Source organism: Schistocerca gregaria, chromosome 3 (genome assembly GCF_023897955.1).
Source record: "Schistocerca gregaria isolate iqSchGreg1 chromosome 3, iqSchGreg1.2, whole genome shotgun sequence".
NCBI lineage: Eukaryota > Metazoa > Arthropoda > Insecta > Orthoptera > Acrididae > Schistocerca > Schistocerca gregaria.
The window spans coordinates 959,650,626-959,678,554 of record NC_064922.1 but is presented as its reverse complement, the minus strand read 5'-3'; the positions used below and the strand labels follow the sequence as shown (position 1 = coordinate 959,678,554).

At 44.7% G+C, this 27,929-nt stretch overlaps 1 protein-coding gene across 1 annotated transcript in view; it reads left to right on the top strand.

The window, feature by feature from the left end:
- Positions 1-27,929, top strand: part of LOC126355729 (dipeptidase 1-like) — a 1,497,236-nt gene that overhangs the window by 294,972 nt on the left and 1,174,335 nt on the right. The window lies entirely within an intron of this gene.

Below are 27,929 nucleotides of genomic sequence, written 5' to 3'. Positions count from 1 at the left end.
GGGGCTGTGGTGCTTTATACAAATTGTAATCTAACCAGTTACTCTATATTTTTGAAAAAAAAAATTGTTTTTAATGAATTCTTTTACCAGACTGCATATGTTTCAAATTTTCAGTTAAACCTAACCCAAAAACTTAAGTCTTTGTATTAGACGTCACTTTCCCTAATGAATTTCGTATTCAGTTTTTCGAGATTTGTGGCCTTCCTTACATACCAATATCTGCTCAAGAGGTACGTTGAGGGTAAAATTCATCAAATGCATAGGCCACCAGGTTCAGATATTGTTACCAACTCGGGACTATGAGATATTAATTTTTTATTTTTCATTTCTCATTTCTTCTTCTTCTTATTTCGTATAGGCCAACCAAGGACCACGACATCCAACTACCGTGTTTGAAGTGGGCTTTGGCGTTTGCCCAGCAGTTACGGGTCCTCTAGCTGTGTTGTTCCCTCCTCTCCTGTGTCCAGAGGGTACCAGTCTTCTTTCTTGGTAGTCTGTCGTGGAACTTTTGTCTAAGCTTCTTCCTGAGTATTGTCCGATCCTTCAAGTTTCCTTCTATTATTCACACTTCCTGAAGATCTTTCTCCATTTCCATCAACCATCGTGACTTGGTCTTGCTCTTTTGACAGTAACAGAGAAGCTGGTTGGTCAGTCTGTCACGATGCATCCTGTTAACGTGTCCATAAAATGCTAGACGTCTCTTCCTAGCTTCATCTGTGATTTCTTTATTTTTTGGTGGTTCAAAAAATGTGTGTGAAATCTTATGGGACTTAACTGCTAAGGTCATCAGTCCCTCAGCTTACTCACTACTGAATCTAAATTATCCTAAGGACAAACACACACACACACACCAATGCGCGAGGGAAGACTCGAACCTCCGCCGGGATCAGCCGCACAGTGCATGCCTGCAGCGCCCCAGACCTCTCGGCTAATGTCGCGGGGCTTGTTTTGGTGGCCATGAAGTCGGTACAATACGTTATTGAAAGTGCACTGATATTGGTAAGTTTCTACTAAAACATTTCTGCAGGTTCTGAACCCTACTTACACATCAATATCTCTTCAAAAATTATGTTGTTAATATAATTCAGCAACAGTTAACGATTTCGATTTTTAAATTTTTTTTGTGGGTGGACATAAAGTATTGCTCGGTAATGCTCCCTTGTGGAAATCGCCATGGTGTTGCTAGGGTTTACACTGCTGTGTGTTTGGAAGAGTGGGGGTTGGAGATAAGGGAGGAGAGAAGGGGGTGGCAGAGAAAGAGAGGGCGGGGCGGCAGACCGGTGCTCGGCTGTGGCGGCCGTAACCGGAATGAGCGCGTCGCGGCGCCCCGGCTCCAGTTAACGGCGGCTGGGCCCGGCCTGCGTGCCCGTTTGTCCCGCCGGCTGTCCTAGCAGGCGGCGGCAACGGAAAGCCTGGCTGCGGCCGCACAAAGCCGCCCGCCGCGAGAAAAGGCCGCACCGACGATACAGCCCCACCTCTGCCACGAGGCGCTTATTATTGTAGCCGTAGACCTTAGATGAGATAGGCTGCGCATTCTGATCTACACAAGACAGACCAAAACAAATCACACTGGCGCCTGCAGTGTAACTGGGTCAAAAATGAGATGTGGCACCAGAAATTTATTACAGTGTATCTGCATCCTGGCTATCTGAAAGACGTCAGCCAATCCGCCTCTCATATAATTTTGTGGTTTTGCTTTGTCGAGGTCAGCAGTGTATTTTTTTCTGCCTACATTTGGTGATATTTTCTGTGTGAGAGAGAGGAAGACGTCGCTGGGAACTAAATTGAGAGTGTGCAGTATTTATTTTACAGCATTTGATTGTTAGCACAAAATGTACCCATAACCACCAGTCCTCAACATGCATGAAAGCTCCTTTTGAATTAATGTGAGTGTTGCTACAAACGCATGCAGCTGGATAAATTCAGATGATAAGTCTTGCTTTAACTTTATATTCAACTGCCTTCCCCAGGACACTATTGCAGTCTTCATAGTCAGTAATGGTGGCGACTGTCACGACACTCTGTCGCCACACTCAGCTGAACGTGTCTAGATGTAAGGCCACACTATTGGTCTTCACTTCAAGCGCATGGGACACCATCTTCAGATTTTCAGGCATTAAGCCGAAATAACCAGGCGCTCCCTCTCCTGTTTCCTGATAGGAGGAGATGCCTGGAACCTCCGGCAAAGTCGTATTTATGACGGTTCAGGGGCCACCCGCCTTCCCCTCCTCTCCTCTCCTACCAAGTTTCTGCTTTAACCAGGGGCGACGCAGTTTGCGATTTGAACTGTAGTGACCAGGGACTGCAGCAGTCAGGCGCTGCTCCTTCGTGAAGTAAGCGTAATGTGATGCTCCCATGCACACGTGAGCAGTGCTTTTCGGATGGGAGTTATTTCTATTTTGAGTTAGGATGCTCTATAACGATTACACTCAATTGTTAGCAACAGTATGTGAAACTCTCGCGAGTGACGAGTTTAGTATCAATTTACGTAAATCCAGATGGAGCCGACTTGGTCCTTCACCGTTCACGATTCACTTAATGCATCATGTATCCAGTTAACTTCCATGATACTATACACTGTGAGTTACGAGCTGGGTCTGACGATTCAGTCTCTAATGAAGAGCGGCGAACTTTGCTTAAGATTACTCTGAGAATTAGTTATTTTTTGTGTGTGCGAGTAATTGTGTATCCATGTTGCGCTCCTCGCTAACAAACGATCGTTAGTAGGTTATTACCGTTTGCTTGCATGGGACCATAAGATTAGTATTTTTTATGAATGCCCCATGTAAATGCAGTTTCAGGAGTTCGCTCCATCTGTCCATTGTGCACTTACGTATTCATAAAAATTCCCCACAACCTGCATACAAACACGCCTTCCCTCCTCCCGTAATATCTAACCTCACACATCGTATGAGAGAAGTTTTTTCATATGTTTAGTAAAGTCAGACTGTGACCGGTCATCCAGAGATTCACTAATTATGTCTCTGTTGCAAAGTCTTTTCCTTACGCTGCAAACTAGGGCTAATAATTAACATTCATGGAACTTCGGACGCATTGGCTCCCAGGACCAGATAGGAGGAAATTACTAAAATATAGTCTTTTACTTTCCTTATTTTCTAGAAGCTGGCTTCATTTTCTTCTTACCTAGTTACGTCGGTGACCACACGTCCACTTTCTACGAAGAATATATGAAGATGGTATCTGTTCTTCCAGACATACCATCTTCATGTACACTCCTGGAAATGGAAAAAAGAACACATTGACACCGGTGTGTCAGACCCACCATACTTGCTCCGGACACTGCGAGAGGGCTGTACAAGCAATGATCACACGCACGGCACAGCGGACACACCAGGAACCGCGGTGTTGGCAGTCGAATGGCTCTAGCTGCGCAGCATTTGTGCACCGCCGCCGTCAGTGTCAGCCAGTTTGCCGTGGCATACGGAGCTCCATCGAAGTCTTTAACACTGGTAGCATGCCGCGACAGCGTGGACGTGAACTGTATGTGCAGTTGACGGACTTTGAGCGAGGGCGTATAGTGGGCATGCGGGAGGCCGGGTGGACGTACCGCCGAATTGCTCAACACGTGGGGCGTGAGGTCGCCAGTCGCCGGCGGAAGGTGCTCGTGCCCGTCGACCTGGGACCGGACCGCAGCGACGCTCGGATGCACGCCAAGACCGTAGGATCCTACGCAGTGCCGTAGGGAACCGCACCGCCACTTCCCAGCAAATTAGGGACACTGTTGCTCCTGGGATATCGGCGAGGACCATTCGCAACCGTATCCATGAAGCTGGGCTACGGTCCCGCACACCGTTAGGCCGTCTTCCGCTCACGCCCCAACATCGTGCAGCCCGCCTCCAGTGGTGTCGTGACAGGCGTGAATGGAGGGACGAATGGAGACGTGTCGTCTTCAGCGATGAGAGTCGCTTCTGCCTTGGTGCCAATGATGGTCGTATGCGTGTTTGTCGCCGTGCAGGTGAGCGCCACAATCAGGACTGCATACGACCGAGGCACACAGGGCCAACACCCGGCATCATGGTGTAGGGAGCGATCTCCTACACTGGCCGTACACCTCTGGTGATCGTCGAGGGGACACTGAATAGTGTACATCCAAACCGTCATCGAACCCATCGTTCTACCATTCCTAGACCGGCAAGGGAACTTGCTGTTCCAACAGGACAATGCACGTCCGCATGTATCTCGTGCCACCCAACGTGCTCTAGAAGGTGTAAGTCAACTACCCTGGCCAGCAAGATCTCCGGATCTGTCCCCCATTGAGCATGTTTGGACTGGATGAACGTCGTCTCACGCGGTCTGCACGTCCAGCACGAACGCTGGTCCACCTGAGGCGCCAGGTAGAAATGGCATGGCAAGCCGTTCCACAGGACTACATCCAGCATCTCTACGATCGTCTCCATGGGAGAATAGCAGCCTGCATTGCTGCGAAAGGTGGATATACACTGTACTAGTGCCGACATTGTGCATGCTCTGTTGCCTGTGTCTATGTGCCTGTGGTTCTGTCAGTGTGATCATGTGATGTATCTGACCCCAGGAATGTGTCAATAAAGTTTCCCCTTCCTGGGACAATGAATTCACGGTGTTCTTATTTCAATTTCCAGGAGTGTAGTTAAGGCCAACCGGCCAATGACCTCCTTCTGTGCAGATGCACACTTATCGCCCAAATAATTCCGTCCCAGAGGGTTGGTTAGGGAGAGCATCCGGCCACTGTGTACTACTGACAGTGCCAAATCCAAATTACATTCTGACATCAGGGTGGGGATACAGGAAAACAAGAAGAAATTTCGTCGCCGACATGGATAGCAACCTAAACACAAGCAGTACATCGTTCCCAAGCTCAGTGTTTTCGGGGAAACCAATGTACCACAAAACAGCGGAAAGTAAGCTCTACATCATACTTCTATCATAGTATCTTGCTGTGTTGCTCAGGACCCGACTAAATGCTGAAATCATTCGGCCGTGTTCCCATATACAACAGAAATGTTGATACGATGTATATGGCAGACATGTCCTTTCCTTGGACGGAGCACCCAGAAGTGGATCGAGAAAAATGAAGAGAATCTCATTTTCAGGGTCAAATTGGAGATCTAACTGAACAAAACTTTTGGCGGCAGTTCGCTTAGCGTAAGAACAATTGAAGAGCAGGACCAAACATAATGGAGGAAACGTCACAGTCGTACTTGCAGAATATTGGCCCCATGCCACACAGTAAATCCGAATATAACATTTCCGGCTGTCAAAATGCCACACTTGATGAAACGGGTCTCAGAATGCATATAGTAAGCTCTCTTGGTAAAGGGTGTCTTAACAGCCGAGGATATTTCAGCTGTTGCCAGCCCATAAAAGAGAGAAGGAAGAAAGAAGTACGAGCGACTCCGGAATGTCGTGCCCGTAGCAGTTGTGGAACACAACCACTACCTCGACTTTCTCATACACCACGTAGTAAAGCAGTACAGCATTTCGTGGCAGCCGTGAAGGTCGGATCAAGTAAGCAAGGGGCGACATGTGCGAATTTCGACCTCTTATGTCCAGAGATGATAAAGGATGTCGAAGGAGAGGCGTACCCAGTTTTATTCTTGCTGAGAAGAAAATATCAACTGGTCCCTTTCAGTGGTACTATTGTTCACAATAAAAGCGCCGTTACTGGTTTCGAACCAACAGCTTTATTACCAGAGGACTGTTCACGTTGGCATAGAAATTTGTTCTTGATTACAACATTTTTCACTTTTTATTCACCTTTGCGCTGAAAATTCCTTCAGGTGGTTGTGCCCTAAAGCCAAATCATGACGTGAGAAGCGGCCTAGTTAACTGTAGTTGTAGATAACAACTATTGAAATCAATGTAAACAAATAATCAAAATTATACTGATATTATCTCGCCATTACGAAGGAAAAACCCAAATGTGGTTTAAGACGTGGAGTAGATGCCAGCCTGTAATTAGCATTCAAATATTCTACCATCTGATTATGATTGAACCACGACCTGGGTCCGTATCTTGAGACAATGGAAGAGCCTGAAGCAGTTCATTGTCAGCGAAGGGTTCATTACATAATTCGGCTTGGCGTGGGTGGAGCGTGTGGGGGGCGGGGAGGAGGAGAGACATACATGTGGTATTATCAACATTTTGTTTCTGCGTTGCAAAGATAGCCGGGTAAGAAGAGGATGCTGATAACATCGCAGAATGTTGCCGCAAGTTGTTCAGCAAGAACTGACGCATCTGTACAAAGACCATCCTAAAAGACGAGACCCTTAACAGTTGTTTATCTTTGGCAGCCCAGAAACATGGCTCACATCTTCGACGAAGCAGCACACATCCCCAAGGAAGCGACGTAGCGCTCCCAGCATTCCTTCTTGCTGCGATTAACTAGACAGCAGGCCTTGGCGCAGAGTCGCTTAAACGTAAGGCGGATGGCTACGTAGAGTGCAGCTTAAGACGATGCAGGGTCGTACAACGATTCTGAACAACTGTTGCAACGTCTTTGTCCTACCATGCGACTGGTCGATGACGGAGCATGCGTGTAGAAAAAGGAACAGTGGTTCCAGCTGCGTAAGTGATTTAGTCGGAGATATGTCCCACAATCTCGTCGTTTCAGTCTAAAAGAGGGGAGGTGAAGGTGGTTCAAATGGCTCAAATGGCTCTGAGTACTACGGGACTTAACATCTGAGGTCATCAGTCCTCTAGAACTTAGAACTACTTAAACCTAACTAACCTAAGGACATCACACACATCCATGCCCGAGGCAGGATTCGAACCTGCGACCTTAGCAGTCGCGCTTCTCCGTACTCAAGCGCCTAGAACCACTTGACCACAACGGCCAACTCGGTGGAGGTGATCGCAGAAATTTGTAACTGCCAGGTGGCGCTTTGAAGGGCCCATCGATATAATTGATCCATCCAGTGGCGACTAGGAAGTGACAGAATCACCAGGAAACGTCCAATGTTGCAAAGATCATCGTGGAGGAATCACGAGACTGGAAGAAGGTATCATAAGATCTATAGCTGAAAAAGTGCCATGAGCTGCACTAAAGTGCGTAGGAGTATTATCAGTCGTTTAGAAGGCCCCCACAATGAAGCGTAACCTGGGGGATGGTACGCTTTGAAATCTCTAATTAGGAAAGTGGGCGGAGCAGATAGAGGTGTTGGATTTAGGTTGCCATGTCATGGGAAGTGAGCACCCTGCCTGGAGGTAAATAAATGTTACAAATTGTGATTGACTCGCCCCACTATTGCTCCGAACGTGATTCGGAGGGGAGTCACCAGCACACAGCCCCCCCCCCCCCCCCGCCCCTCAGTTGTCTACCCGGTGCTAGTACGATTCTGACAGAATCCATGGTAACGACGAAGCTGTGGGGAATGTTCATCAATGAACTGAGTTTATTGGAGGGTGACACAGACTGCACAGTAAGAGGAAGTTAGCTGTTCCAGTTTCGGGAGGTGAGAGTACTATCCCTTATAGGTTCACTGGATTATCATGTTGAGTCTGTTTTGTTTAGGGGCGAAGACGCCAACAGGAAGTCGGATCGTGTCCCAGGACCACTGCCTGGTCTGCCACCGATGTGGGCGGCACCATGTCAGTGAACATTAGCTCAAATGCTACGGCGCGGGTGGATCTGGCGCTTCTGGGCAGGGAAAAGAAAAGAACAGTGTGCATTTGTGTAAGTACGTTTAGTGCCACTACTTAAGAGCGTAGGACTTAAAAGTAGAAGAAGGAAGAGTTGTAGAGAGAGAAAGTGTATATGTGCGTTCGAGCGGATATCTGAAGGAAGTTTTTCCCGTGAAAGAGTTAGTTGAAAGTTAATAAGCTCGTTGAACTTAGTAGAGGAGTATATAGGAATGCAGCAAGGTCGGCCTGTGAGTCTCTCAGCCACTCATGGTGAACATGACGTTAATTTCGATGCCGGTACAAAGTACGAATAAAAGGGTGTTGCAGAGAATTCACATCATTTCTAGCTGTAATCCGGTGCCAGAGAGAGAGGGTCCTACCTCGAACCAACGTTTTACATGGAGGCCAGTACCTAACACGTGATTTCTCTCCCACGCTCCTTATTGGTTACAAAAAGCAAGTGTATAGTGAGCTTGTTGTCAGCAGATAAAGTGTAGTAGGAACAAACAATCCTTGCTGAAGGGAAGATCCTAATCGTCACGTAGTCACAACCAAGTGTGCCACATACCAGTAATGCGCCTGATGTGGCGGCAACCCTTCGGACGGAGTGGTATCGCGTGCATACATAGCTCTCAGGCGAAATGTCGATACCCAAATCGTCATATCGAGTGGCGATATTTCTAGTTTATATTATATTGCTATCTCAGTTTTAGGTAAATACTTGAAATTGCAGTAGAACATAGTTTTACTTTCGCTGTGTGCATGAGTCTTACTACTTTTTGAGCTTTCATCCTGTCCAGTCTTTCTCTTTGTGAAGGAAGTGAAGGAAGTAAAGGTGGCACAAAAGAAGAAATTCGTATGCAGTAGCCGGAGGGGGTATGTGTGGCGGTGTGAATGGAATAACAAGTTTTCCGATACCAAGAAATAGCAAACCAGTTGAGTTATAAAACTATTTTAATGCATCTGGTGTGTTATTTATTCACATCGACATTCTTAAAAGAGAATTGCTGATAATTACGAAGAAAAAACTAAATCATAAGATTTGTATTTGCGGCGGGTGAAGACATGTGAAGGGAAATACTGATGCAATCGGCGCTCGGCGTTACCAATAAAAACTACAACTTTAGCTTTACCACGCAGTTTTCCTTCATCAGCTTTATTTTGGCATGTAGCCAATGACACATTAAGAAAGGAAGGTATGAGAGGTTAACTGGAATGAAATATTGCATGACAATGCATCGTGTACATAGTTGTTAGTTAACTGACACCACAGTAGACGAAAAAAGTAGTGTAATATAAGCTTTTCATTTGCCCAAAATCCCATCATTCACTTACAGATTTTTGAATGAATTGTTTTTCTTTCAATTGTTGCTCTGAGAGGGGGGGGGGGGGGCTGCTGCTAGTTTATGATGTAGAGTATATCTATTAATAAATCAATACTCAAATGTGTTGTTGTTGTTGTTGTTGTTGTTGTTGTTGTTGTGGTCTTCACTCCTGAGGCTGGTTTGATGCAGCTCTCCTTGCTACTCTATCCTGTGCAAGCTTCTTCATCTCTCAGTACCAACTACAACCTATATCCTTACGAATCAGCTTAGTCTATTCATGTCTTGGTCTCTCTCTACGATTTTTACCCTTCACGCTGCCCTCCAGTACTAAATTGGTGATCCCTTGATGCCTCAGAACATGTCCTACCAACAGATCCCTTCTTACAGTCAAGTTGTGCCACAAACTCCTCTTCTTCCCAATTCTGTTCAATACCTCCTCATTAGTTATGCAATCTACCCATGTCACCTTCAGCATTCTTCTGTAGCACCACATTTCGAAAGCTCCTATTCTCTTCTTGTCTAAACTATTTATAGTCCATGTTTCACTTCCATAGATGGCTACACTCCATGCAAATACTTTCAGAAACAACTTCCTGTCAGTTGAATCTATACTCGATGTTAACAGATTTCTCTTCTTCAGAAACGCTTTCCTTGCCATAGCCAGTCTACATTTTATATCTGCTCTACTTCGAGCATCATCAGTTATTCGGCTCCCCAAATAGCAAAACTCCTTCACTATTTTAAGTGTCTCATTTCCTAATCTAATTCCCTCAGCATCAACCGGCTTAATTCGACTACATTCCATTATACTCGTTTTGCTGTTGTTGATGTTCATCTTATACCCTCCTTTCAAGACACTGTCCATTCCGTTCAACTGCTTTTCCAATTCCTTTGCTGTCTCTCACAGAATTACAATGTCATCGGTGAACCTCAAAGTTATTATTTCTTCTCCATGGATTTTAATACCTACTCCGAATTTTTTTGTTTCCTTCACTGCTTGCTCATTATACAGATTGGACAACATCGGGGAGAGGCTACAACCCTCTCTCACTCCATTCCCAACCACTGCTTCCCTTTCTTGTCTCTCGACTCTTGTAACTGTCTTCTGGTTTCTGTACAATATATACCACTCTAAAACTGGCAGTATATTTAGAATTTCAGCCGATATATTTATGGGCCGATATGTCGATATTTTCTCCTCTGATATATCGATACTTTTTCGATATATCAGGGGCAATAACGTTCTTTTTTTAACTATCAGAATACTGTATTCCGATATTTTTAAAAATGTCAACAGTCCTAATACCTACCAGAGCGGCTAGACGACCAGCATGTAAGCTCTGGGAGAGACTAATAGGAAGAGGGAGACAAATAGAGAGACAAAAAGAATAAAAGGTGGAAAGAGAGGTGTGTGTGCGTGTGTTTGTGTATGTGTGTGTGTGCGCGTGCTAGAGAGAGAGAGAGAGAGAGAGAGAGAGAGAGAGGAACGTCCATCGACAGAGCAGCCCCATCCTGTAAAATAACAACGAACATTTTGTTTAGCTCTGGCTGCTAAAACCCACCAGACGTCGCGAATGTCCCAATGTAATTTGGCAGCGGCGGCAAACGCTGACATTTGAGCGGCCAGAGTGGAGGCGAGGCCTGCCGACGGGTATTGACAGGATGGCCGCGCTAATCAGTACTGCGGCGACCGGGGTGGGGGTGGGGTTGGGGGTGGGGGGCCGGCGCCGACGGCCCGCTGCGTGCGCGGCTGACAAGTGCCCGCGGATCGCGCGTCGCCAGATGGGCTGCACGTAGGTCGGGAGGAGAGCGCTACGGGCGAGGCTGCACCACGAGACGCCACTGTACTGCCTCAGGACAGTGAGCCTGATGTTGCCGTTTACATGCTGTTATGAGGTGGTTGGAGTCATCTAAGGCTATAGATACAGCGGAAAGGAACCGCTTAGTAGGCAGCACAGTTGAAGAGGAATGGACATCCCTAAAAAGGTCCTTCACAGAATGTGGGAAGGAAAATGTAGGTACAAAGAAGGTAACTCCGAAGAAACCATGGGTAACAGTTGATCGATGAAACGAGGAAGTAAAAAAATGTTCTGGAAAACTCGGGAATACAGAAATACAAGTCGCTGAGCAATTAAATAAATAGGAAGTACAGGGGAGCTATGCACGAAATGACTGCAGGAAAAATGTGAAGACATCGAAAAAGAAATGATTGTCGGAAGGACAGGCTAGGCGCACAGGAGTGTCTAAACAACCTTCGGTGACATTAAAAGCAAGGGTGATAACAATAAGATTGCAAAGGGAATTCCACTGTTAAATGCAGAGGAGAGAGCGGATAGGTGGACAGAATACATTGAAAGCCTCTATGAGGGGGAAGATTTGTCTGATGAGATAGAAGAAGAAACACGAGTCGATTTAGAAGAGATACGGTATCCAGTATTAGAATCGGAATTTAAAAGAGCTTTGCAGGACTTATTACCAAATAAGGCAGAACGGATGGATATCATTCCATCAGAATTTCTAAAATCATTGGGGGAAGTGGCAACAAAACGACTATTCACGTTGGTGTGTAGAATATATGAGTCTGGCGACATACCATCTGAATTCCTTAAAAGCGTCATCCACGTGATTCCAAAGACGTCAAGAGATGACAAGTGCGAGAACTATCGAACAATCAGCTTAACAGCTCATGCATCTAAGTTGCTTTCAAGACTAATGTACAGAGGAATGGAAAAGAAAAAAGATCGAGCGACGCAATTCTGACGTTGCGGTTAATAATGGAAGCAAGACTAAAGAAAAATCAAGACACGTCCATAGGATTTGTCGACTTGGAAAAAGTGTACGACAACGTAAAATGGTGCAAGATGTTCGAAATTCTGAAAAAGTACGGGTAAGCTATAGGAAGAGACGGTTCATAACAATATTTACAACACCCAAAAGTGGATGTCTAAGAACGAAGTGCTCCTATTAAAAAGGGCGTAAGACAAGGATGTAGCCTTTCGCTCCTACTGTTCAGTCTGTACATCGAGGAAGCAATGATAGAAATGAGAGAAAGATTCAGGAGTGGAATTAAAATTCAAGGTGAAAGGATGTCAATGATGCGATTTGCTGATGACATCTCTATCCTGAGTGAAAGTGAAGAAGAATTACAGGATCTGCTGAACGGAATGAACAGTCTAATGAGTACAGGGTATGGGCTGAGAGTAAATCGAAGAAAGACGAAGTTACTGAGAAGTAGTAGAAATGAGAATAGCAAGAAACTTCACATCAGGAATCATGGTCATGAAGTAGATGAAGTTAAGGAATTAGGCAGTAAAACAACCAATGATGGATGGAGCAAGGAGGACATCAAAAGCAGAGTAGCAATGGCAAAAAGGGCATTCCTAGCCAAGAGAAATCTACTGGGATCAAAAATCGGCCTTAATTGGAGGAAGAAATTTCTGAGGATGTACGTCTGGAGTACAGCATTGTACTGTAGTGAAACACGGACTGTGGGAAAACCGGAACAGAAGAGAATCGAAGCATTTGAGATGTGGTGCTATAGACGAATGTTGAAAATCAGGTGAACTGATAAGGTAAGGAATGTGGAGGTTCAGAGCAGAATTGGAGAGGAGAGGAGCATGTGGAACACAGATAAGTAGAAGGGACAGGATGATAGGACATCTCTTAAGACATGAGGAATGACTTCCATGGTACTAGAGGGAGCTGTAAAGGGCAAAAATTGTAGAGGAAGACAGAGATGGGAATACATCCAGCAAATAGTTGAGGACGTAGGTTGCAAATGCTACTCTGAGGTGAAGAGTTTGGCAGAGGAGAGGAATTCGTGGCTGGCCGCATTAAACCAGTCAGAAGACTGATGACCATAAAAAAAAGGTGGTTTGCTTGCTCGCAGCAACTTCCAGGGTGAAACAAAAATGCGAAGCTTTGAGGTCGGCATGCGATTCCTCATCCAGTTACAGATCGCCGCTCTCCATCCACATGATATTAAAATTTTAAAACATAAAACTGAACATGGCCGTTAACTAAAATAAGTGTTTGACCTGGTATAAAGACAGATCGCCTGTTGCACAGGCTAAAATATAAAATTTTGGTTTGTTGATTTACTAAAATATTGACACAAATTAAATTGCAAATTAATGTTTCACAAAATGTGAATTACAGATGAACGATTGTATAAGTTAAAATGTAAGAGGGCGATGTATTGACTGATTAAGATACAGAGCTAGACGAAGGAAATGATTAGTGGACGCAGTATCCCGGAGATACGGTTGTCAAGGGAACGCAGCAGGCGGGGTAGCGCGTAACAAGGTGTTTGTGTGGGCGAGTGTTTCGAGGTGGGATTTTGGAGTGTGATGAGGGTTTACAAGGGGTGGGATGTGGGTGGAGAGACGTGGAGAGAAAGGGTGTCTTGCCCTTGGGGGGGGGGGGGGTGAATGGGGGGGGGGTTCTCTTAGATCTGTTAGGACGGGAGTATATCAAGGTGGACTTCATGATCGGGTAAGGGAAGGCCATGAATATTTCGTCAGAAGAGCACATGGAGGTAGAGGTGTAGAGTTTGCCGAATGTGGTGGTAGAGGCGCTTCGTGAAGTTCCGATACATGGCGGGACTATACGTAATATTCAGAATGGCGTCTGTAACTGAGATGCGTTTCAAGCAGAGAGCTGTCATTGAGTTTCTTCTGGCGGAAAACCAGAGCATCACAGACGTTGTAAGGCCTGGAAGTGAACAAAAGCACGGTGACCCGTTGGATGAGACGTCTGCCATCATCGCAAAAAGATCCCACAAACCTGTCTGATCTGCGTGCCGACCGTCTGCACACTGCTGTGACTCCTGTAATGTTGGGACGTGCTGGCTCTCTCATTCCAAGTGATCGACTGACCTCAATGAAACTCCTCGCTACCCAACTGGACGTATCTGTTGGTAATGCTAAAACACTAATTCGCCAGTTGGGGTGCACAAAGGTGTGTGACCAAAAGCCATAAAAAGCAACAAAAGACCCTCTATTAGGAATGTATGGCACGTTACGGGTTTATTCGTCGGTTTAAAAATGCAAACCAACTACTTCTTCTCGCTGGCCGCTGTGGCCGAGCGGTTCTAGGCGCTACAGTCTGGAATCGCTCGACCGCTACGGTCTCAGGTTCGAATCCAGCCTCGGGCATGGATGTGTGTGATGTCCTTAGGTTACTTAGGTTTAAGTAGTTCTAAGTTCTAGGGGACTAATGACCTGAGAGGTCCCATAGTGCTCAGAGCCGTTTTTTTTCTTCTTCTCCATGACAACTCACATATGGCTGCACACCCGCGAGGAGCTCGCAAAACGTCTTAATACATCCTAATGCCCGGTTCTCGCTCCATTCGACTTCCAACTGTTTGGTGCAGTAAATGATCCACTCAGTTCGAAGAAGTATGTGGATGAGTGGGAGGTTGCTGATGCAGCAAGACGTTGGCTTGGACGTCTACCGCTAGATTGGTGCCACGTGGGCACAAAGGCCCTCCCAGTAACATTTCGTAAGGCTGTCGCATTGAACCGAGATTATGTCGAAAAATGGGGTTTTTTAGCCAAAATAGTGATAAATAATAGTGTGTTATGGAATCGTGCATACATATTAACCTGTTTTCAGAAAAATGTGTTACATTACTTACTGAAACCCCTTCGCAAAAATTACGTCTCATTTAACAGAGATGTGGAATTTCAACGTAGAAAATCGTGGGAAGCTAAATGAATGCCGCTAAGGCGTCGCCGGCTGCTTGCATACGAGGGCGATCTAAGCCAGGACAGCTAAACCGGAACCAACAGTTTGCCAGTGTGTGAACTCTGGGGACCGCCTTTTCCCGTGACACCTATACGGAGTCCGCGGCCATTTTCTGCAACAGGAGGCTACGGACATGGACTTCGTTAACGACGACGTTAAATCCCCGCCCCCCTGGCAGCTGTCCTTTTCTAGCAAGCCAGTGCTGAATTATCCGGTCCACAACATCACCGCACCAGTGGCCCCTGAAGATCACAAGCAGATGCCTCGTGGAAATATACACTGATCAGCCAGAACATTATGAGCAGCTACCTCATAGCCGCTATGTCCACCTTTGGCACGGATAACAGCGGCAACGCTTCGTGCCATGAAAGGAATGAGGCCTTGACTGGCCGCTGGACGGAGTTGGCACCACATCAGCACACAGATGCCATCTAATGCTTTTAAATTCCGGGGAGGGCAGATGAGCTCTGACGCCACGTGCAATCACGCCGCATATTTCGAAAGTAAGTTCCGATCGGTAGTGAAACGGAAACCACAGTGCAAGTCCGATAAAGCTTTGCATAAATCTGGTGCACACTGCCTCTAGTATGCCAGCTGATCGCCTCACGTCTGTCTTTCCAATCCTGAGGGCACAGTGAGCACGTGAAGATGCCTAGAAAGCAATGTCTTCCACCAAGTATGTGCCCGTGAGAGATTTCGCCTGATTTGATTCAGCGCACACAGAATAACTGTGATGCATTTCCTTCTTCATGACAGTTTTTAATCCCATACCGACCGCGTGTGCCTGAATGGTGGCAAATCAGACTTACATCCACTCTCTAATAACAATGAACCGTCAAGTAAGTTCAAAATGCAATTACACGCCAGGATAGATATAAAGCAACTCAGAAGATGCTACCAATTTGATAATAATACGGTCGCAAGCCTAATTAGGCATTAACTGAGCTTCTTCTCTGTACAAGTTGGTGTATATTCATGCAAAACAACAAGTAGTAACACTGCATAATATAGTAGAGTTTCAGAACCAGAAAATCTATTGAACTGATAGTTTCAAGTTCTGTACTGATGTGAAAAATGATGAATACATAACACTACACTATAATGTATACTAAAAACTTTATACTGCCTGTTTATCTGCTTAAAATCGGGCATAGGTTACCCTAGAAATTGCACTTTCGTGCCACACACGAGACGTCAACTTTGTTAAAGATAAAACACTGATAAATTTTGACTTTTATATTGACTTTACCTTTCACTGGTCAAACCAATTTAGAACACATCAGAATTCAAATGAATGAGGGGGGACCCCGAAAGTGTTATGACGGCTGTATTTAAAAAAAAATAATTACTTAATTTAATATGCGTTCACGATTTCCAGTACATAAGTTACTACTCTTCTCATCTTATTTACTGCCCATTTAAATGCCTTTAAATCTGTCTCGAAATAATAAACTTCATTGCTATTTCAATACTTAAGTTATCTTTCAACATCATTAGACCTTCGTTATTCATTTACTGTTTCATTAACAAAACATTTCTTTAAACACCATTCTAATATATCTAGTCCTGAAAATAATTATTGTTAACACAAATTTTAATTTTCATTTCGGGTCACTCGGTTTGCACAACAGTTGGAAAGCACTCTGTCTACGTTAGTTGTGAGGTTATTAAATGATGGAAAAGTTCTGGTAAAATTTAGGTTATTACTGCATCAAACAAACACAGTTCACTCTCTGAGCCACACGAATACAGTACTAAAAGTTTAACCTGCTAGTATCGATGCGGCGGTTGGCGGGCGGCGAGATGACAAGGCACTGAGCACACATACAACCACAGCTTTGGCTCTTGATGTATCGGCACTTTAATTCTTCTTAGCGTCGCAACACTTTTAAATTTAGTGCCTATGGAATTTTGCCATGCTGTGTGGGGGTTGGAACAGTATACCCGAGGCTCAGTGAAGCCATGTCTTCCAGGAGAGCATGCTCGCTCCAGAAGGTGTTGCTGAGACCAGTGCCAGACTCCAGCAACAACTGCGCCCGTTGTGCCGTGCAGTGGCCGCGTGCATTTTCCCGCGCTCGCCTGCCATCCACCTTTTACCGCTCCCTTACAGACAGGGTATTCACCCGATGTTTTGCATTCTACATATCCTAACGCATTGCCTACGTATGGACCAGACACACAGTTACAGTTTTAAACATCTTACAACATTTTCAACATTTGTTACATTTCAATTCTGTTACAATATTACTTGACATTTGACATAAACATTAACATTAACATTGAAACTTGTTTACAGTTTTCTTAACATAATGGCATGAAAGAAAAAAAGATATGAAATCAGAGCATCAATTACAGAAGTTTATCGAAAAATCAGATGGGAAGAATTACTTATAAGTACAATAGTACAGAGTCGTTGTTGTTACATGTTCCCGACCGCACTCTGCAGGGGCACTGAGGACACCCCTGCAGCGTTTTCGATGGGAAGTGTTTGATCGCCCTCGAAACAGCCTGGACTTTGCTTCCGCTGATTTTGATTTCTGCTGATATGAACCGCTGACTATGAAGTCAAGATTTTGTCACAGACAACGTACTGCAGATACGCGCAGAGAATCACCGAAAAGTATGGGCGGCTGTGTTCTATGACGAAGGTATCTGAAATGCTACGACAAATGTCTCAGACGGAGCGGCGACTATGTAGAGACGTTGCTGGGAGGTGTGGCTAACTATTGTAAATAAAAGGCTTTTGATTTTCACTGTGGTCTCCATTTTGCGAGATGGCGCTTGAAGGTGGCACAATGGAATGCCGAAACTGGTAGTAAAAATAAAATAAAATAACATCTCAGCTGCACAGCTATTGGTAAGTTTCAATGTTAAATACTTGACCAGCCGCTGTCCCATGTCCACGATGGACTATCAGACATCTAGAAGCTGGTTCACCTCGGTTTCGCCACGGAGACACTCACCATAGCACTCCTCGAACACGCTACAATTCGTGCAGTTTCCGAAATGCTCGTGTCCAAGCAACCACAATCCGCCCTTGGTAGAACACAGATAGATCGCACGCCTTCCACATTCTACGCACCGACAGCCCGCCGACTGGTGCTATACGCATCGTTCGGGCCTCTAACAGTCTTTCTTCTCCAGGGTCCGCTACCATATCGATTGTAGGTCGGGGGTGATAATGTTCTGGCTGATGAATGTATTGCAGTTTACATGAAACTATCCAACCTAAGACCTCAGCTCATGGTCTTGCGGTAGCGTTCTCGCTTCCCGTCACAGAGTCCCGGGCTCGATTCCCGGGGGCTAAGGGATTTTTCCTGCTTCGACATGGCTGGGTGTTGCTGTGTTGTCTTCACCTCCGTTACGACCTTGCCTAGTTGGCGGTACGGGTCTCCCGCATCGTTCCCTACGCTCCTCGGAGTATGGGACATCATCATCATCATCGTCCAACCCAACGCTCGTGAATCATTCACGTTTCACTTAGTTTGCCTTTTTTTTAAAAAGTAAACAACAGTCATGCATTGGGCTTCAGTCCTGCTCTAATTGGCCCACTGTTACGTAAACGCCAGTACAAAGGGCGACCTATGACCGTTCGACGTGTCACCAACATATCGCCAGTCCTTTCGGCCATTACTTCCAGTGGATGAACCCTGGTGGTGCCGCTACTTGCTTATTCAACCAGCTACTGATTTGGCCATAGTGGGTTGAGTGGATACCTATCCAGACCTCCCTACCCCAGAAAAAAATCTGATTTACCGGGAGTTGAAACCGGGTCGTTCCTCACTGGAGGCTGCAGCGCTGTCCATTGGACAAAGGAGGCCACCACCCTAATTATTTTTATACATTCAGACTGTAAATCACATACTGCAATGGTTGAAGAGCGGCAATTCAGCCTCTACAAGACTATTCACAAGAAAAGGAGTGCAAAGAAAGATTAAAATAAAAAAAAAAGTCTTTCAGTTCGCATAAGTCTACCATACCTTAAATTAAAGCCGACCGGAGTGGCCGTGCTGTTCTAGGCGCTACAGTCAGGAACCGAGCGACCGCTACGGCAGCAGGTTCGAATCCTGCCTCGGGCATGGATGTGTGTGATGTCCTTAGGTTAGTTAGCTTTAATTAGTTCTAAGTTCTAGGCGACTGATGACCTCAGAAGTTAAGTTGCATAGTTCTCAGAGCCATTTGAACCATTTGAACCTTAAATTAAACTACGTATATGTAGTGCATTGTCAACTTACCTTGGAATTCGACCTGGGCACGATATGCGCTCTCACTTTTCTAATGAAATAGTTCGTCCCTATATTGAAGCCGGTACAGACTTGTCACTTAACCTCCTCTATCCCGAGCTTAGATTTTGTAAATGAAAAGTTTATATTGTTGTTCAATGCATTGTTTTGGGCAAATACTGAAATTAGAAAATTGGTGTGATTCATAAAATTTTAAAACATGTAAAGTGAATACTATTTGGATTAGAAAATATATAAACGTGTGCAATATGCGGTAAATTCAATATTAAGCGTCTGAAAGCTGTGAAAAAAAGTCACTGGAATGTGAAAATATAAGCAGTTGCCAAATGCAATCCCAGTGATACATCTAAAACAACACATCTCTTTATTTTTATGAAGAAATAAACAATCAATCGATAATGTAGGGACTACTACCAATTTACAGCTGGGTCCAAACGCATTCTAGTCTAAAATTACTGAAAACAAACAGATTACCTTTATTTTTCGAACACGTGCTGATATGCGATGAACACATTTTTAAGCTTCCCACGGGGAACATGCACAGACGGAAAACAAAGTAATGTAGGGAAAGCACATGGAGTAATCTACATGTGATAGTTAGGTATAGAAAGCCTAGGGTATTCTCTGAGTTAGAAAAAAGTAAAATTTCGATGTAGTATATACGGTACATAGGGACTGAAGAGTTTAACCGAAGCTTCGCTGCACTCAGCTTAAGTTATAATCAGCATTTGTAGATTATTGGACTTCGAGTCTAAGACGTCTTGGCGGGACTCACCTTTTACGTACCCAACGCATTTATCATAGCATGAACTGAATGTAAAAGCGATAATATTAAAGCATGCACTTCTGCACAGAGTCATAAATTCCTTCTTAAACAAATCGTCAGGTGATTGGTAATCCATTCTCTCAGGAGTAATATTTCAGTGCCTCATAGCCTCTGTGGAGAAGTGAATGTGGAGTGGATGTAATGGTAGAGAGAAGAAAGCTAATCAAAGTGTGCGTGAATGAGGCTACATTAGAGGTAAGTGGTGAATATGTGAATCTCGGAAATGGGTTCATTGGGAATTAAATAGGAGTGAGTGATGCAAATTTGTGTCTCGACATTGAGAAAATAATACGACAATCGACCGTTTTACCTGTAAAAAACATAGGAATACGTGCATTCGACTGTTAGGTAAATCATACAGAAATGTAATTAGTAAACTGGAGAGGAATACTACATAGAAGTGAGAAGAAAATATCGAAATAAGTATTGTGCATACGCATCAAAAATCGTATTTCTCTTGAGAGGAGGAGGATAAAATTTTATGAGATATCAGAGCATAGTATAGCTTTTGGAACCATAAATACAAATATGAACACTGATTAACAGGCAGTAGTACTCTTGAGTTTGTGTTTAATGAATGTGATATATGCTCAATATTTCTTTTCATTTCACAGTCTTTTGTAAATAAATTTCATGAGTTCGTTGTCACAAATTTTCAGTTATTTAAGGGCAATATATTCACAGAACATGTTTCAAGATACGTGAACCGCATTGAATAAGGTGCTTTTAAACGTTTTGTGCAAAACAACTGCAGTTATGTTAACTTACGGTCAATAAGAATACTGTAAGATCATTGCCTACGAAATAGAATGGTTCGAACCTGGAGTTTCAGGTCAGCGATCGATTTTAATCTGCCAAAAAACTTCACAGCAATGTTAACTTTGTGCAGTCAAATATACGTTCTGGAATCACTGCGCCAGGCAAAAAAAAAAAAAAAAAAAAAAAAAAAAAAAAAAAAAAAAATTCTGAAGGGTAAGGTACCTAACGATAAGAAATGAAATCTCTCTGTGCAAGGAGTAATATTACAGCCAGCATGTGTAAATGCACTTTTAATTGTTTTACAGTAATTATATTGCAGAATATTAATGATAACCACAGACTTTCCGCAGACGATGCAGTTACCTATAAGGGACGATCTAAAAGTTTCCGTCTCAGGGCCTTGCTGCAGCTTATATGCAACACAGCTCGACTCCGATGCGGGCGTATAAACACCGACAGGAGTGCAAAGGATTAGGGTGCCATTCATGTCTTTCGGACGTGTATGCGGTGAATGAGGAACGACGTTAATAACGAACGTGTCCAAACAGGACCATCGTGCTGCTATTCTTTTCTTGGCTGCCAAACGACAAACAACAACAGACGTCCATCGGAGAAAGAGGAATGTGTATGGGGCAGAATGTCTGCCGAAAACCACCCTAGTAGAATGGTAAGCCAAGTTCCGTGCTGTCTCATGATGAATCACGTCTTTATATCGCAAATGTCGTAATGCAGAAGTTGTGCCAACTCAGAGGGGAGACGCTAGAGCACCCCGACGTCTTCCCATGTGACTGTTACGCCTTCAGTCCAGTAGAAAAGGCCTCGACGGGTCGACGATTCCTTTCGGACGAGGATGGCCAGCAGCCGGTTACGGGCTTCTTCACGGAGCAGGACGCGGTGTTCTACCAGACGGGTATCTTCAGCGTGATGCGCAGGTCGGCTGATTGCTCGAGTGCTCACGGCGATTTCCCCCGATTGACACACCTATTCTGGACAGTAGGGCTTAACATCATGATCGTGCTTTATATAATAAAGTACTGCCTGAAATATTCAGTCAGATCTTGATAAGAATTAAAAGTGGCGCAAAGACTCGAAATATGCTTCAAACGTTCAAAAAAGTAAAAATGTGCTTTTCACAGATCAAAACAATGTAGTGTTCTATGACGCCAATATCAACGAGTCACAATTGAAGTCCGTCGATTCATACAAGTACCTCGGTGTAACTGTCTATAGGGATATGAAATGGAACGATCATATAGGTTCACCAGTGGCTATAGTGGTGGCAAAGTTCGCCATATTGGTAGAATACTAGGGAAATGAGGTTAGTCTACAAAGCAGACTGCACACTTAGAACTCCCGCAACCCGTCCTAGAATATTGCTCGAACATGTAGGTCCCTTATCAAATAGGAATAACAGGGCATATTGAATGGATACAAGAAGGGCGGCACAAATTGTAAGAAGTGTGTTCGATCCATAGGCGAGTGTCACAAAGGCACTGAAAACTGCAGTCATGGACTGTGCAGCTGTTGCCGGAGGAGGTTCGAGTCCTCCCTCGGGCATAGGTGTGTGTGTGTGTGTGTGTTTGTCCGTAGGGTAATTTAGGTTAAGTAGTGTGTAAGCTTAGGGACTGATGACCTTAGCAGTTAAGTCCCATAAGACTTCGCACACATTTGAACATTTTTTGAAAGAACTGAAGCGGCAGACTGGAAGACTATCACTACCCACTTAAAAACAACTTTGCCGGCCGGTGTGGCCGAGCGGTTCTAGGCGATTCAGTCTGGAGCAGTGCGACCGCTGCGTTCGCAGGTTCGAATCCTGCCTCGGGCATGGATGTGTGTGATGTCCTTGGGTGAGTTAGGTTTAAGTAGTTCTACGTTCTAAGGGACTTATGACCTCAGTACTCAGAGCCATTTGAACCATTTTTTTAAAAACAACTTTAAGTGACAAATATTGGAATATACGAGAACTATCTACGTATCGCTACCACAGTGATCTCGAAGAATTAAAACATGGATAAAGGCATTTAAGCAGTTATTAATCCCGGGATCCATGTGCGAATGGAACGGGAGAAAGCCCTATTAACAGGTACAATGGAAAGTACCCTCAGCCATGCACCTCCCCAGTGGTTTGGAGAGTACACATGTAGATGTACATGCGAGTATTTAGTAATATCGGTGCTACTACCAGAACGGTTGTGCAAATGTAACTCACACGGAGGGACAATATTTGGCATCACATACACTGCTCAACAAAAGTTTGTAATACTGTCATAAAATGTAGTGTACGATACTGAAGGTCTCGTTGATCTAGGCACGTCGTGCATTATCGTGTTTACTACTGGTACGCCCTGTGGCCGTTTCCTAGACATGTAAACATACCGCTGCCGCACTGGCACACCTAGAGCAGTTCAGTATCGAGAACACTTTCATTCATTTTGTGTTCGGCACGGCAGTAGCACGCCACCTAGAGGCATACAGTACTTTGATAGAGTCCGGACAGTGGTTTTACTTTCAGCAGATCGTATACAGAAAGAAGTTGCCGATCGATTACATCTCACTCAAAGAAGTGTGTCTCAGGGGTGGAGAAAGTACTGAGGGACGGGAAATGTGGAATATGGAACCCGCGGTGGCCGTCCTCGTGTGGCAACACCAATGCGGGATCGTTTCCTCCAGTTGTCGGCTGGCAGGCGTGCAACATCAGTTGCCAGCAGTTTTGCAAATTACTTCTCCCGGGCAAAAGAAGTTCGTATCTCAGACCACAACGTTCGTGGAAGATTGCATCAGGGTGATCTTCAGTCCAGAAGATCAATGAGAAATTTTGCACTGAACCAACGGAAACGACGCAATCGAAGGACCTGGGCACTTGCACCTGAACATTGGACCATTGCACAATGAAAGCACGAAGTAGTGGCAAGTTTGCTGTGGAGACCAGGATTGGTTTGCGGCCGGACGTTAGGCGCGTTAGGATTTGTAGGAGCTCTAGACGACACCAGGAACGCCGATATGTTCAGGAAGTCCATCTATTTGCGGGTGTAAGATTACTGTTTCGGGTGACAATAGTGATGGGATGTCGGACCCCTCTAAATCCTGTCTACCCCAATTTGACTGGTTCCCTATACCACTAAGAGGTCCTAAAACGATTGTAAGGCCCTACTGACGTGAAGTCGGTGACAGCTTTATTTTAGTCGGTGACAAAGCAAGACCGCACCGTACTCTTGTAGTGTCTCGGTATCTTGAAAGATGCGTCATTAACTTATTGCACTGTCCACGTAAGTCTCCTGATATAATTTAGCATGCATGGGAACTGTCGAGGGTGGCCATTGCACAGCCTGCGAATCCATCTGGCTATCTTCAGGACCTCGCTGAAGCAGCCGTTGAGGACTGGCACCTCATGCCCCTAAATAAACGTGATGCCCCATCCAGAGCGTGCCTCGCAGGAAGGACTTACTTACTACTAAAAACTGGTAATCATCGTTATGACATAAACATATTCAGTACATCCTTTCAATATGTGCACTTAGGGGAGAGTCAGCTTTTTTTGTAATGATTTTTTGTAGCTAATCATAACCGTTATTGTTTTCAGAAGAATTATGTTCATTTGGTTAATAAGGTATTGTAGAAACCTCAGTCTGTGTACTAAAAGAATTCGTTGTAGTAAATTCTACGATATTCCAAACTCCCGTTGAACTGTACATTTAGTGACATGCTGATAGTAAAGTAGCAATGAGGGAAACAGTTTGGTACATACTTACTTTATTTGTAATGAGAAACCTAATACTGCACTTAACGGATTCTGTCAAAAATGAAACTACGAAAAAGAATTAGATGCCTGGATAATGAGCAGCGATGACATGTAGTGGTCGCTGCGGTGTGAACAGAGAACGCCGGCACGGCGGCAATGCGCCTGTGAGCTGAAGCGGAGGGACACAGAGGCCGGCGCCGACGGGCTGCGCGGTTGACGAGTGGACAGCGCCTGCATGAGCCGCGATACGGCTGTCACGGCACGTCCACGTCCGCGTCGCTATCCGGCGGAGCTGCGCCCGCACAGCCGCTCTTCGTGGGACAGCAGCACTGCCACCAGCAGAGGGCGGTAAAACATCAGCGGGGGCCGCAGCGGCTGCGTGATGCAGCGACACGTGACGCCAAGGCAGAATGCACTGCCTTTAGAAGATGTGATACGTTGAAAAAGTCGCATCATCATGCATATTTTGTTCATTTGGCTTACTTTATAGACAGACTTCCTCACGAGCTTGTAATGTTTCGGTAAGTTCTATGGAAAAAAAGAAAAAAAATTGAAATCACCATTGGTTGATAAACATACAAATAAAACGAAACCACGATGAATTCTTCACTCGCCAGTGAAAAGGAATGTTTTGAGAGTGTGTGGCTAGTTACACCTGTGTGCCGGACAGTTACTCGACCCCATAATATTGACTTCGGGGGACAATGTCCTTGCCGACGAACCCTTCCATCCGCGACTCACTATGCGGAATGAAAACTTCACTTCCGCTTTACTTTCAGTTCCTGAGCGAAGAAAATCCCCGACCCGGCCGTGAAACAAACCCTGGACCCCAACGATCTAACCTAGAGCCTTTCACGGTAACCACTGGACACGAGCTTCAGACGGCTGAACGACGAGAGATTCTTTCTGGAAGGTGGGGACGAGAAACTGGCGTGGAAGAGAAGCCATCAGGGTGGATAGTCGGGAGTAGCCGGCTACCTCAGTCATCACTTGCCCAAAGTCGCGGTTCTGGGCTCGATTCCTGATCTGTCACACAGTTTTAATAGGACGACGTCATATTGATCCTCCGATTAGCATGCGATGCGTAGAGGAGGCATTTCTCCATTATATGTCGAATATTTAGGTTTCTTTGCCCAATTACATTGCCCATCGAAAGTAAAGGAATTGAAATTTCTGTAGTCCAGTTCATCGACGTTTAAGAACTTTCTTTTGTCTACTGAAGGTAATTCATAAGCCACCTTATGGTGTGTGGTGGAGGATATTGATGGTACCACCATCTTTCCTCTCCTGATTTCTGTGTTCCATTCACGAATGGTGCGTGGGAAGAACAATTGTCTGTAAACCATAGTGTTAGTTCCTTCTCTAATTTTATCGTTGCGTCCATTTCGCGAAACATATGTTGGAGGGGAAGTAGTATGTTGCCCGACCCATACTGGAACGTACTCTCGGAATTTAAGCAGTAAACCTCTCCGCGACCCACAATGCCTCTTCTGTACCGCTTACCACAGCAGTTTGTTGAGCAGGTCTGTAACGTTCTGCACCCGACTAAACGAAACCGTGACGAAACGCGCCATTTTTTGTTAGATATTCTGTCGTTCTTCTGTTAATCCGATCTGATAAGTGTCCCACACTGATGAGGAATACTCAAGAATTATTCCAACAAGTGTTCTTTAAATCACTTCTTTCGTCGAAGCATTAAACTTCTTTACGATCTTCCCATTGAATCTCGGCCTAGAATTTGCTTTTGCTACTGTTTGTTTCGTGCGATTGTTCCAATTTAGACAGCTTCGAATGTTTAATGACAGTTATTTTAAAGTAGTTTCCGTATCCAGTGATTTGGTGCCGTTATTGTAAGTACACATAAGCGGATTTATTGGCTTGTCTGTTCACAGTAAGTTATTTTTTTTTCGGTCCCAGCAACAGCCATGGAGCCTCTGTAAATTTTTCTGTAATTACTCACAGTATTCTGGTGTTGCAGCCTTCTTACAGAAATTTTATCTTCTGTGGACAACCTGGCATAGTTTCCGACATTGTCCTCTTGATCATTTGCAGCGGCCACACCACGCTTCTAGGATTACGCAGTGCCTGCGTATCATCGTTTACATACATTATCCTTTGTAATCCACAAGCCACATTATGGTGTGTTGTGGACGATACGTATGGTACTACTCTCTCCCGATTTCTTTGTTCCATTCACGAATAACCAGTGGGAAGAGTGATTATCTGTACAACAAAGAAATACAACGCAATGTTCCTTTCGAAACGCATGCATGACTCATGGCCCCACACATGTCGCTCATGCGTCACAACCTGCATTCCTACACTTTATGTAATTCCTGTACAAGCGGAACAAATTTGACTTGAAAGTCGCTGCCAGGTGGTGGCGGATAAATTTGACATTTCAGTGCCTCTGTTGTTAAAAAGTACGGTGCAGTTTTCTTTCCTCCATTTTCATTCCCTTATACACATGATGATTGTCGGTATCCGCAACTGGAAATACATTTCATGTATTTCATCACGGCTGTAAGCGCCTCAGTGCCTGTTCCTTCGCGTCTACATGCATGTCCAAAGAAGTATTGCGCCGTACTTCTTGACAGCACATTGACTGTAATATCAGATTTATCCGCCGATATGAGGCAGCTAATTTCGATAAAAATGTCCTCCCCATGTAAAGAAACTACATAATGTGCGCGAGTGCAGGTTGTGACACATGAACGACGAGAGTATGGAAGTTTGAGTCTGGTGCACGGACAGCCAAAGCGGTTAAGGCGACAGCTCGTGCAAAACGGGAAATCCGGGTTCGATTCTCGCCCCGGCAGAAATTTTCATTATCGTCATTTCCTTATACAGCTGCTGGCTGTCGGTGTTCGCAACTGTGAATACATTTCGTGTACACCGCGCTTTCTTTGCGTACTGGTGAAATTAGCTTTCTGGCGTGTGGAGTTGTATCTGCAAGGAAGTAGTCAATAAATTCACAAATCTGGTAAGATAGTAAGCTCGTGCTTTGGTTATTAAAAGAACGCTCGAAACTGTAATAAAGTTCCTTCCTGAAGTCAATAAACATGGCATTTACTTGGTTGCTGTCGGCTACTCATCTCTGCAATGCATCGCCGCACGGAGCGAGTTGAGTTTCACATGACCTAATTTTGCACAATCCTTGTGTGACAAAATCGTACTAGTTATTGCTGTAATTTTAGGAACAGGTCTGATGTTTTTCGAATACTGTCACAGGGTGCGAGAATTGTTCTCAGACTATGCTCTTCGGAACAAGTAAGTGTTTCGTACTCGAGAACCTTCACATCTTCAAAAAAGAAGAACTCAAGTGGAATCAGATCAGGTGAACAAAATACCCGTGGAAAAGGACCTCGTTGACCTACCAGTGTGTCTGCAAAGCTCAGACCAAGATATTAATAAATTGGTTGCCCAAAGTGAGCTGGGTTTCCATTGTGTTGGAACCACATACGAGCATGGAGAAAATCAAGTGAAATGCCACCCAGTAACGTGGAGTGGATGTCTCTCACTAATAAAGAATCAGGGAAGCTGTTCGAAAGCAGGTATAAGGCTTTTAAGCAGTCATTCTACCCACTTGTTCAGAAGAACAGTACGCAGAAGATTTTTGACAACTGTAGTGTTGTGTTTCTCAACGACCTATACCTGTCATTTGAGA